Raw genomic sequence first — 12617 nt, forward strand, 5'->3', positions numbered from 1 at the left:
GTCGTTTTTTTCTGGAATTGTCAGTAAAAACACAAAATCGCGTGGCGGCTGTAAAACTGACAGCAATTGATAGCTTAATTACTAACCTTCAAGGTGTCGCAGTGTATGTATTCAATAATAACATTTCCAAACCTTATAGTAAGAGGCTAATATTCGAGGATGGAAAATTAAAAGGGAGCAGTATAAATCTTTTTCAGTTTGTTACAATTATTACATTAGTGTAGTGTATGTTGTCCAAAAAACAATCAAAGTTTGCCCCTTAAGGGCAAGAAACAAATGGATTACAAATGTAATTCTGTTTTCAAGAGATTAATTTATAAAATTTTCAGAACTAAAAAACAACCGTAATTGACGATTCAAATGTTTTGGTGTTTTTATTCAACAATTGCAAAAAACTACACAAAATAGATTCAAGCCGTAAAAGCAGATAATGTCTCTAAATCAAATATATCATCAAAAACTTTTCTATAACTGTCAGGACTATCGTTAATAATAATAATAATACTTTACAGAAAAAAAAACAGAGTCAATATTAAGGATAGTGGTGGAGGATTTGACTGAGGTAGTAAATGAATTTAACAGATTTTTCTCATTCGATGTTTGTGGGCAAGGTCCTTCTCCTCTATCTTCTTAAGGACACCACATGCACAATTAGAGACCGTTTACCTTATTGACATTGATTCATGTACTTGTGGAAGAGCTCGAGAAAACCATCCAGGTTATCCTAGGAAAATATATTATTGTAATAATTTTATGTTATTACGTTCCATTAAAAACGCTCAAGGCTTAGTGTGAGACCATAATCCAAATTAGTTAATCTGCCTTTTGAAATATGAGATTTTCATATTATTTCATAGTTTTGCTTAAAATCGAAAGTAACGGCAATCTTTAAGAAAACCAATCGTTTATTAAAAATATTATAAGCCAGTATTATTTTTTCCTGTTTTTATCTATACATTCTATTTTACCAGAATGCTTCTATTTCTATATAAATACATCCTGCTTTTGGAGAACCAATTTGGGATTCTGAAAGAGTACGTCGACCATAGACGCAGTAGTATGTCTATTGGGCATAGTTGTAGGGGGATGGAAGGTCGAAATCCCACTCTAAGAGTGTTTCTAGACTTATCCAAAGGGTTCGACTGCATTTATCCTGCGAAACTGCTTGAACAATTTAAATTTCATGAAATTAGAGGTGTGCCATTTCAGTGGCTAAATTCATTCCTAAGTCATAGAACACGAATGGTCAAGATCTCAAATAAATTCTCTGAACCAATTCGCTTAAAATTTGAAGTCCCTCATTGATCAATACTCAGTCTCATTATTTTTCTAATTTACGTAAATTACATAAGGTTATCATTACTGCAAGGAATACTTTTACAGTACGCTGATGACTCAACACTCAATTTTAGCAAGAAATAAAAAAGAATCATAGAACAACCATCTTTTCTGGCCATTAAAAATTGTGAGCAACATTTTAATAGCCTCATTGTCACATTAAACTCTTAAAAATTAAATATCTTACCTTTTGCATTGCAATCAGCAGGTTCAAGTAATGAGCCAGTCGTCTTATTGGATTATACTATGATAAATGAAGTGAAATGTTCCAAATTCCTTAGAATATTTCTTGAACGTGACTTGGTCTGGAATGCTCATATTGACCACATCTGTTCCAGGACATCCTCGGGCATCTATTTCTTGAGATTATAGGCCAAAAACTGCCGTTTCCAGGTTCTGAGGACGGCATATTACCGCTTCATTTCCCAACACCTTACCTTTGGTTTGGCTTGTGGATGGGGGTAGTAAAACTGTCAGTTCTAAAATTCAACAATATACAATTCGGTTATTTTCAGAACTGAAGTTCAGAAAATCCTGCAAATAAGGCTTTAACAAGTTACAACTGTTGAATCTGCCTACACTGTATATTTTAGAGATAACCATACATTGTACGTCAAAATGTGTCCTGACAAGGGGATGAAATGTACATGGATATGGGACAAAAGGCAGAGACGCTTACCAAACTAGAAGACACAGTGCGGGGGTTTAACAACATTTATCCTCACAGGCAGTGGTTTGTTTTATCAAAAAGTTGTCAAATTAATTAAAGAACACTACATGCGTTTTAAACGTGTTTTAGCCTCCGAAGAATTTTATAGTACGATAAGTACGATTCGCAGTAAAAATTACTTCTTTAAATTGATTTAACCTTTTAGTACGGCGAAATTATTGATTATTGAAATACGTCCAAAATGAATAAAGTAATACCTTAGTATTTTTAACAATTTAATATGATGCTCCGGACTGAAAACAGTCCTAAATGACAATCAGGTGGTTGGAGACTAGTTGGTGAGAAACATTGCAGACAGCTTTCTGCTCTATCAAGCGTTTGATGACCCGTTTGTTCAACAACAATGCACATCGTTTCCTTACTTTATCAGGAAGTTTATAGTGAAAATTTTATGTTTCTTACCGCACTCGCGGAATGATTAAAGGTTCATGAAGCAATTTTATTTTAACATTACTACTAATATTAAACTGTTGTTATTAAATATAGAAAAAAATTTTCAGGTAGCTCAAAATATTTTCCCCAAAAGGATCAATAACAATTGCATTACGTCCATAGGCCAGATAATAATAACAAATTATGTTATTTCATAATTTTAGAACTGTAGTGTACAGAACAATACAAAAGTGAATAATAAAATTACATATTTTTATTATTCTTTTTATATTCTGTAAAAAAATATAATATGTGATGAAATATGTACAAAGATATCAAATATTATGAAATTCAGGGAAGTCTACAATTTCCTTTATATAGTGCTTATAATATAATTGTTTGTAGTATCTCATCAACTATGCAAACACTACTATGAGAAATGGGACTTAGTAGGCTTATTGTCATCTATACTTACGACTGTGTTAATTTATACTTCTAACTCTTTCTTTAAAGTTTTTTTTTGAAGATGGAAGGATTGTAAAAGAAATTTTCCCCGTAATTTTCCATTGTTCGGTAAAACTAAACAAACAGTAACACTAAGTTTCTAGATCTGCAATATTTACATACTTTTTTATGGAATAACAAAAATAACACATAATTACAATTTTGATGAAAATAATCGAATAATATGAGTGCTTTGAGTCTTTAGTTTTATTACGCTCATTTTTTACAGATAGTAGGCATGGAGTAGATACACGACATGGCTTTATCTCAATATTTTGAAGATAAGCACCTTGCTAACAAATGAATTTTTAATGCTATCTTGGGTTGTACGAGTAAACAAACAAACTATAAAATGCACATAAAATAATCTTTCATTGGAAAAAACTAAGTATAGTACTATTATTGCTGTATTTACAAGAAATTCTTATGTGTATATCTCATAAATACCTTACATCTGAAACTAGTAGTAATAAAATTTATAGTAATTATTATTAGAAATCATTGTATCAAGAAATAATTTTTAAAACCGAAAATCTCTTAGGATTAGTGTTTTTCAACCACATTCCACCAGAATTTTACTTAATTTTTAAGGTAGGATAATATCAATTATAGCAAAACTGTACGGAAGACATATCCCCGGCAACGCCGGGCCGTATATTCTGCCCATACCAGTTAGCAAAAGTTATCGCATTCAACAAAACTAAAATGACTTTTCCGCATACTATGTTATAACAATGGTGGTTCAAATTGAACTTATATATTCAAGTTTTAACTCATTTAGACGCACCTAATAATATTGAATTAATTTTAAAGATTTTTACCGTTTTCCATTGCGATATAGAGGTCGCAGTTAAATTTTCATTTAACACATAGTGCCCCTCGTAGTTGAGTTATTTAACACTTTTTATGCGTACAGACAGACAAAAGTCGGTTATTTCATCAGTAACTGGAGGAGAAGTTTCGCCCAAAGGTCAAACAATGACCCAAAATTCCAAAAGTAATGATTTAAAATTATTATTGAAATTAGTCAGAAATGTATGCGTTGTGGTATATATGTTTTGGAATTTATAAAGGATACACAATATATAATCAGCCAGTATCACAGGCGGTGTATCAAGTAATGTGAATTATGGTACACAAGTATTAAGAGCAACAAAATTAATTACCTAAGTGTGAAAGGACTGGCAAGTTTGGGTTTCACACATTTTTTACTGCTGTGTATCTAAAACATCAATTAAAACCGGTTACGTAATTCATTGGATGTTTACCACTTTGACATGGATTGTAATACTTCTTGATGACAATTACCAAACCAAACTTTAGCCATATAATCGCCCCAATTTTATAATTATTTTTTCTGCAATTCCATCCAAAAATTATACACCCAAGACACATTATTTCAAACTTCATATGTCACATTTTCACCATAAGTGTTAAAAAAATTTAATATTATTATATTTATCTGTTATTTTTATCTTAATATATAAAAAATGATTAAGTGAAATTACAAATGGTACAAAAATTTTAACTAATCAGCTTAGAGTGAGGATTCAATTATGGTAGTTGTGGTCACTCTAGTTAAACCTAAACTGGGCACAGCAAAACCGTTGCGTAACTTAACTCTGAGCAACCACGTTGATGTCCATAAACGGCATATCACTAGCCTTGCATGCCAATTAATAGGTCTTATCTATTAGGTAGGATGTCTGCTAGATAGGTCGTGGCACCCTAAGGGTTAAAGGCAGTCGCTAGCCTAGACATAAGGGCCTCAACTTCCCGCTTTTACTGAAACTCTGGAATGGTACAGTGCTGACTACTCCTTTTAAGAGGTCATGACAGAATGATGCCCCAATTCCCTTCTAATAGAACTCAACAATAAGTGATCCTGAATACCCTATACATTAGGAAGAACTGCAAAAGGTTCTGTATTACTAAAGGCAATGAGAGATTTCTTAGCTCTTTATCCTAAGAGGAAAAATCTGATATTAAGTAGGGCAGTGGATTTATACTAACTGGCGGAGTAACACTTGTATGTTTATAATTAGCTGTTTGAACTAAACATGAATACCCATAAGATAAAGGTACGAACTGAGTAACCCCTTGAATAGAGCTCTAAAGGCCAATGTTCTTCAAATTCACATGGACACATACAGAGCGTCAGAGTTTTCGATAGATACCAAATGTACATTTGAAATATTATATTTTCATATACCTAAGCCATATAAAAATCAATAAACCCTATAATAAATTAATATAGTATACATACAATCGCATATTTAATATACTTGTACTCTAGGCATGGCTCAATCCAAAAAATAAAATATAACTTTCACTAACCCTACGTAATATAGACAAACTACATTGGTACACTTGATATACTGTGTGGTTTAATAGTATAATCTACTCAGTCTATGATACATCCAGACATAGAAAGATGACGGAGCTCAGTTTTGGCGGGAAATGAAGTGTCAGCTGTTCACTTTATCAGCTGATCATAGGCTGACTGATGGCCTCAATATCTCCTCCACCTCACGCACTACCTATTACTCAAAACTACGTTCTGCACGAACCATGTCTGAAAGCACGATGGTTATCTAAACTATATAATACGTAAACGATATACCACAAGAACAATAAAAGTTTATATTTAAAACATGACATTAAGAATTATAAATTATTCTTATTATTAGTTTTATAGATCTAATCCTAACAATGTATTTAAATCCTTAATATTTTTAAATATATTTTAGAATGCCATAGCGTTATTTAAGAATAATTAGAATTTTAAATTATAGGTTTTAAATCTCTAAAAAAGACATTTAAATACTCTCATCCTTCGTAGAATGAAGGTAAATCTGAGACTTCTGGGGTACCTGTAAATAATAACTGAAAATTATTATTTTTTATCATAAGAAATAGTTTTGTTTTAGTTTAAAAGGCTGGAAAAGGAAACACGTATTTTATTACGTATTGCTATTTAATAACAAATTTCGATATTATGGACTCATTTTACTTTTTCATTACAGTTCTCCTAAAACCGAAATGTGAAATAAAAAATGTGTAAATGACATTTTAACACTGTAATATTATTATTGTATAATATATCATGTTATTCCATTTCCATATTACGCTTAAATGAAGATAATGGCGTAAATGTTCTTAATCACTTTAAAATGGTTTAACATATAAATAACTAATAGCAATTATTTTGGTTAACTTATTATATGTGTATTTTACATTAAATTAGATTTCTGTCAATTCATACATACTTTATCGTTTATGTTCACTGATTAACTATAATAATGCGGTCTAATTTAACACTAATAATTGGCTGAGCGGTTGGTCTACTAATTAAGTGTTTGAGGTTTTATAATCAATGAAGTTCCCATGTAATTGTTCATTAATGTGGCGTGTTCTAGCATCATAACATTTCAAGTTATGATTTTTAAACTTACAGTGATGAAAGTTATATAACTTTTTTCCTTAAACATTTATTAGGTGTTCCAAGTGTATTGTCCTACAGTTTATTGTAATTTCTTTTTCTGTGCGCATAGACTTTTACTGTACCATGTTTTACTGTAAATAAAGCATTTGGAAGCGTGTTTTTCTGTTTTAGTTTTGTTTTACAGGATTTTGACCATGATATTTTCACCAGTATTTATTAATTAAATTTCTACTCTTTTAATTTTCTATGATCCAATTATACTTTTTAACTTCCTGTTATAATCTAACTTTATGTAAGCATTTTCATATTGACATAAAATATAGTCAACCCTTTCTTCAAAATAGTTTTTATAGTTTCAATGATATTTAAAAATTTTTCTGCGTGTGCAGTCTTTATAAAATCCTGAACTAAAAATGGCATCACTAGATGTTCACAGATACCAATCGAGAGCAGGAAGCTTCTTTTAGTGTTCTCCATCTACTGTTAATTAAATGTAATTAGAAATAATAGTGATACGATTTTAAAATATTGTAAAATTTAGTTATTCCATAAGGATATACGACAAATCTGTCTTTCAAAAGACATTTTGATTACATACTTATATAAAAAGTATATTAGCAAATTAGGTGGCAGTGGAGATTGTGTTGCTAATTCCTCATACTGATAATAAACTTTAAGATGTAAGATGTACATAATCTAGATCTTTATATTTCGTAACATTTTTAAAGCAATTTCAAGCAATACTTATTCTAACAAATATTTTAACAACTATTAATATTTATAATGGTTTCCTTTTAACGAATGGAAATAATCAATTGAACCGTTATAAGGCAATATGCTCACAGAAATAAATTATAATTAATTATAACCAAATCAATTCCCAGTTTTTAGAATAAATGTATATGCTTATAACAGGTGTTTTATTGTAAGGTGGCAAGTTTAATGGTTTTCAAGTATTTTAACGTGTCATGACTATAGTAAAATACTAACTTTAAGAGTTATTGTCCCTACAGAGTAACGCAAACAAAATATTAAGCTAATAGTTCACCTTCAGTTTGTCATTCAAGATGATGTCCACAAGTGAAATCTACATACATCTCAGAAATAAAATACGTAACTGTATTTTGGATTGTCGTAATACATTAGTGTATATTTTAACGACTTCATGACATAGAGATGGTAGAGATAAAGTAAACAAGCAACATGTTTTTTTTTATTTTATAGTTATTACAGCATAACGTGTTATTATGAATTTTATTTTATTTTTTTAGAATACTATCTATTGTAACAATTACTATTTTTAATTTATACTACATACATTTATTTATTCTGTTAAATTAAACATAAACAAGTATTGAAAACGTGTTAAAACTACCATTCATTAAAATCTACGTTTAGTTTCATAATCACAGTTTAAAGTTCTTTTTAAATAACATTATTTTTTTATAAAAATTGCTGTTTAATATGTTGATATTATCTTAAAAACTTATATAAACTATACTGTAAATTTGTTTTATATGTAAACTGCTGTTAAATCACTTTAATAGTAGAAGAATTCATCAGTTGTTGCTTTAATATCGATCACATTCCAACTATGATATAAACCAAAGTACAAACTGAGATTACACATGGGACAGTGGGAAACAATACATCGCTCTACAGGATATAAATTAATTCCGAGGGAATAAATTAACTTACAATTTAACCCGAAGCTGTCAGCACTATAATATATAACAATTTATAAACCTTTCATCACATATATCAGAAGTATGATATAAAGGAAATATGTTCTGATAAATGTTCATCCTCTGGGATGAATATAAACACAATTCACCATGATAACAAAGAAAGAAAGATTTATTATTTATATCTTGTAAAAGCTGCTGTGATGAGTTAATATGTAAACGGCTTAGCATACTTTTGGCTGTATGACACTTTGCAACGCAATGCAATGATATCATGTCTTTATGACAAACTCCGGATTATCCTTTTATATATGATGCCATTTTGAGTTCATTGACTACTATATATCACCCTATAGTGGTCAATATGTTAATTTAAACTTTATTACCAATTATGATTTATAGATTTACTCTTATAAAACAGTATTTTTTAATGAGTGTAAATATGCAATATCAGCTATCGAAATTTTCCAGCACGAACCGATAAAAAAAATACACGTGACCGCATATTGTATTGAATTCAGACCTGTTTGGCAAACTTAAAAAATAATTTATATATTCATACTATTTTCTGAGAACACCTAATGAACCAGACCAATACAGTCGTTCCTTTTTTAATAGTATTTAGACATAATTCACCAATGCCTACGACATAGAACGGGTACCTAAAAATGTTGGAATCAGATTTAAAAGGATGAAAATTCGAATATCCTAGAATGCTCTGTAAGCGTCAAACACGTGGAGAATATTCTCTGTGGGGAAAATGGAAATAATTAAGCGATAACAGTAAGTTTATCATGTGAAAATTTGTATTTCTCATAAGATGTGCTGTAGTCGAAATTAATAAACGGGAACATTGATTTCATCGTCAGTTACATACTAGACAACGTTTTACATCGATAGCATTACGAATGATTTGACCTATGAAGTAATTTATATATCCACCAGTACAGCATATGTTTAACATTTTCGGTATACACTAACATAACATGGATGGAAATAAGTTACACGTTCAGCAAAACCTGCCAACAGACTATTATCTTAATGACTTCATTACGTTTCCAAAAAGCCATGTTAGCTCCAACATTGTGACCGAAAAATTAAAACTACGAAAATATCGTATAATAATTAAGAAATAAATAATTAAAAATGAAATGGGCCTGTTAAGTGTCAACACCTACAAGTCTCTCAAAAGTCAGATAAAATATAACACCAGTGTTAAAAACTCTTTTAAATAACATGCTTTGAGCTGCTATGCTTGGCTTTCATTATAATATATAAAAGTTTAATTTCAATATTGGATATAACTAAACAAACCTACTCTATTTTATTCTTTATATTCCAGCTATGTTTACAAAAGACTAACGTTGCTGGTATTGTCACATTGCATTGGTTGTAAATGGCAAATTAGTAAAACATCAGAATTTTTTTATTGGCTACGTTTTTTTATCAACACTATACTATTGTTATTTTATTTAAAATAACTTAATATAAATTGCTACACATGGTCTATGCTTCGTAAATAATTGTTTGGTTTTAGTTTTAGTTTTATCAAAACTTATACCAGAAACCTTCCAGTTGTAAATAGGTAAAAATAATATAAATTAATAAAACTGAAAACCAGTGGACAAACATCAAAATACAAAAGACATAGAAGACATAAAGACAAGTGAGTACGCTCATAAATCATTACTGTAATAAGGAACTGTCACCGAGGAGATTCTTAGCTGAGCCACTTTTTCTTCTCGTGTCTTGGAAAGTTTTAATTAATCGACCGGAGTTTATCAGAGCCCCGAAAGTAAACTTCGTAAAGACCAATAAAAAGTATACGTAATTAATAGGTTCACGTGTTTTGGCTAGTATTATTAATTAGAGTGTATTTAAGAAGATGTTTCATAATATTTGTATATCTAAATGTATTCAACCTAAAAATGTTGTTAGACATAATGTAAACAAGATTTTTTATGATATTTTTACATTTTTCGTTTCAAAAGTATTTAAATCATTGACCAAAAAAAAGAGCCACCATATCGTTTTGAATCTAGAAACAAGTAATTAGTAATATACTTGATTCAGGGAGTATTATATCTAGCAATTACGTATTTTTACGAAGTATGAATGGTATTGCATGGCTAATTTCTGTGGTATATACCTATTATGAATCCAATAGAAAATGGTTTTTTATTAAAGGAAGGACAATGAATGATATTTTACGTTGAGAATCGTTTTAGAGGTCGGAAACTGAAGGATCTTCATTGTTATTCAGAAGGTACGGCCATTCTGCTTTATAGTGTTATGGATGTGAAAGTAGGTCACTGCAAATAGTATTTTACTATCGAATTGTTGTACTCATTTGCCAACCACGACGGCTGAAAGACGGGTTTGGTTGTATAATGTTCCATTAAAAACTACGTATTGTTAAATTATTAAATATTTTACTAAAGATTTAAGTATATGAATACTTTAATTTAAAATAGAACACCACATGCAGTAGAATATACTTTACGTATTCATCACAACTTTGAAGAATCTCCAACAATATTTATTATATTTGTAACTCTGAAAGAATAGATCAGGACCAACTTTAGAAAACTAATATCAAACTATATTAAAAAATTTAAATAAACAACTTATCTCAAATATAATGTTTCTATTCTCACAAAGCAATTTATGACTGTAATTTAAGAACTTGTTTTTAATACTGCATAAATTACATGAGGTTAATAAAAATTACATAGGTAGTTCAAGTATCTGTGCTTGACGACACCATATGACTAGGTAGGTTATGAAATGACCGTTACATTACAACTAGGTGATAATGCCACCAATAAATCTATTTCAGTGGAACTTTATATCTGAGGGGTTTTTAGTTCTTTAGTTTCTGCACTAAGAATACTCTTTAAAAGAATGATGTACTTTATTTTCAGATATAAAAACAAATTATACCAATAACATATAATCTAGTCATAGCAGATTTATAGATATATAGTTATAATAGAGTTATAGATTTAATAGCAATTACTCTATAAGAGTAATTTCCCAAAACAATTTCCCATACCGTATAGTAAGAGATATACAAGGACTACATAGGTATTTTACTCTAAAATAAAATCCATAAAATCGGAGCTTAATTAGGACATAGATCCGTCTTTTATGATTGTATTAGTGCCATAATATTCTCAAAATAATAAGAGAGTAAACACCTAACTTAAAAGTGATTAAAAACTGTATAGTACAGTAAAAATACTAAAGCATTATAAAACAGTAAAAAGTCCCCATGTCACTAAAAAGTTAAACCGTACAGTTCATGTTAGCAGGTCATATACGATAAAATAAGAAAATTCTAAACTAATAAATTAATACAAATTTATTTTAAAATGCCTGACGATAATATTATAAAAATACATAAGTTTCCTTTAAAACAGTGCAGAATAACGTACTACGTACTATATTATAAAATAGATGATTATGTTTATTTACAATTCCTCTTTATAATACTTTTATGAAATATGTTTAGAAAAGAAACTAAAATACACCTATAGATAATGGCACCATTAAATGTTTTGATATTTAACCCATATATTATGAACGATATATAATGATCCATAAAAACTACAATAGCATAACTACAGTTAGCATTACTGATCGAGCAGGTGACGCGATGTGTGTAATCTACTGCGAAGGATGACTAGTGGAGTAGGTGGTGTTTGTTCCCTAAGAGTCAAAGGTTCTTGCCAGCCTAGACGTAAAGGTGTGCCTCATTTGTTATTTAAGCCGGTTGATGGCCTAGATATGAGAGAGTGATATTCCCTGCCTACTTTCATACTTCACTTTAGTGCTCAATGTCCCACATTGGGATTTCGACAGGAGGCAGCCTCTACCCTCAACCTTAACCATCCTATATATGCTGTCACTCCGAAGGAAGCCCGTAACGATCTTTTTAGTACCAAGCTCAGTGAAAATTCTCAGCTTCTGATCCTAAGTGGACCAAAAAAATTATCAAAATATCAAGATGATATCTTCACACTAATCACGGGAGAACTGTCAGGTTAAATGCGCTTCATATGTTAATAAAGAAAATATTATTTAAAATTGTTCATTATATTGCAGTTCATAATATTGAAATTTATTTCACAAAACTGTCTGGTTTCGTAAAAACGACAAGAATTTACATTATGGCTATTCTTAACAATTATAAGCAATCATATTCTGATAGGTTCTTCTCTCTTTTATGTGCTTTATTTCGAGATTATTAGAGTTCCTAGCACTTATCCGCTTCTGGAAGCTCTCGTTTTCTAGAATTTCCCATCGTCCAATAATTCCCATCATTCAGAAAGTCCGACCTTTGAGGACCACCTTTAGCATTTTCTGGTCTTATAGAACTTTCGGCCCCTAGGACCTTCAGGCTCCTAGTATTTTCTACCAGGCACCAGCCTCTTAGCAGGGTCTAGCTTCTAGTAGGAGTTTACCACTAGCAGTTCCCAGTCTAAGGAAGCCGTCACTCTCTATAACCTATAATCTCACAGCTTTCGGCCTTTTAGAACTC

The sequence above is a fragment of the Homalodisca vitripennis genome, chromosome 8, assembly GCF_021130785.1.
Source record: "Homalodisca vitripennis isolate AUS2020 chromosome 8, UT_GWSS_2.1, whole genome shotgun sequence".
Taxonomy (NCBI): domain Eukaryota; kingdom Metazoa; phylum Arthropoda; class Insecta; order Hemiptera; family Cicadellidae; genus Homalodisca; species Homalodisca vitripennis.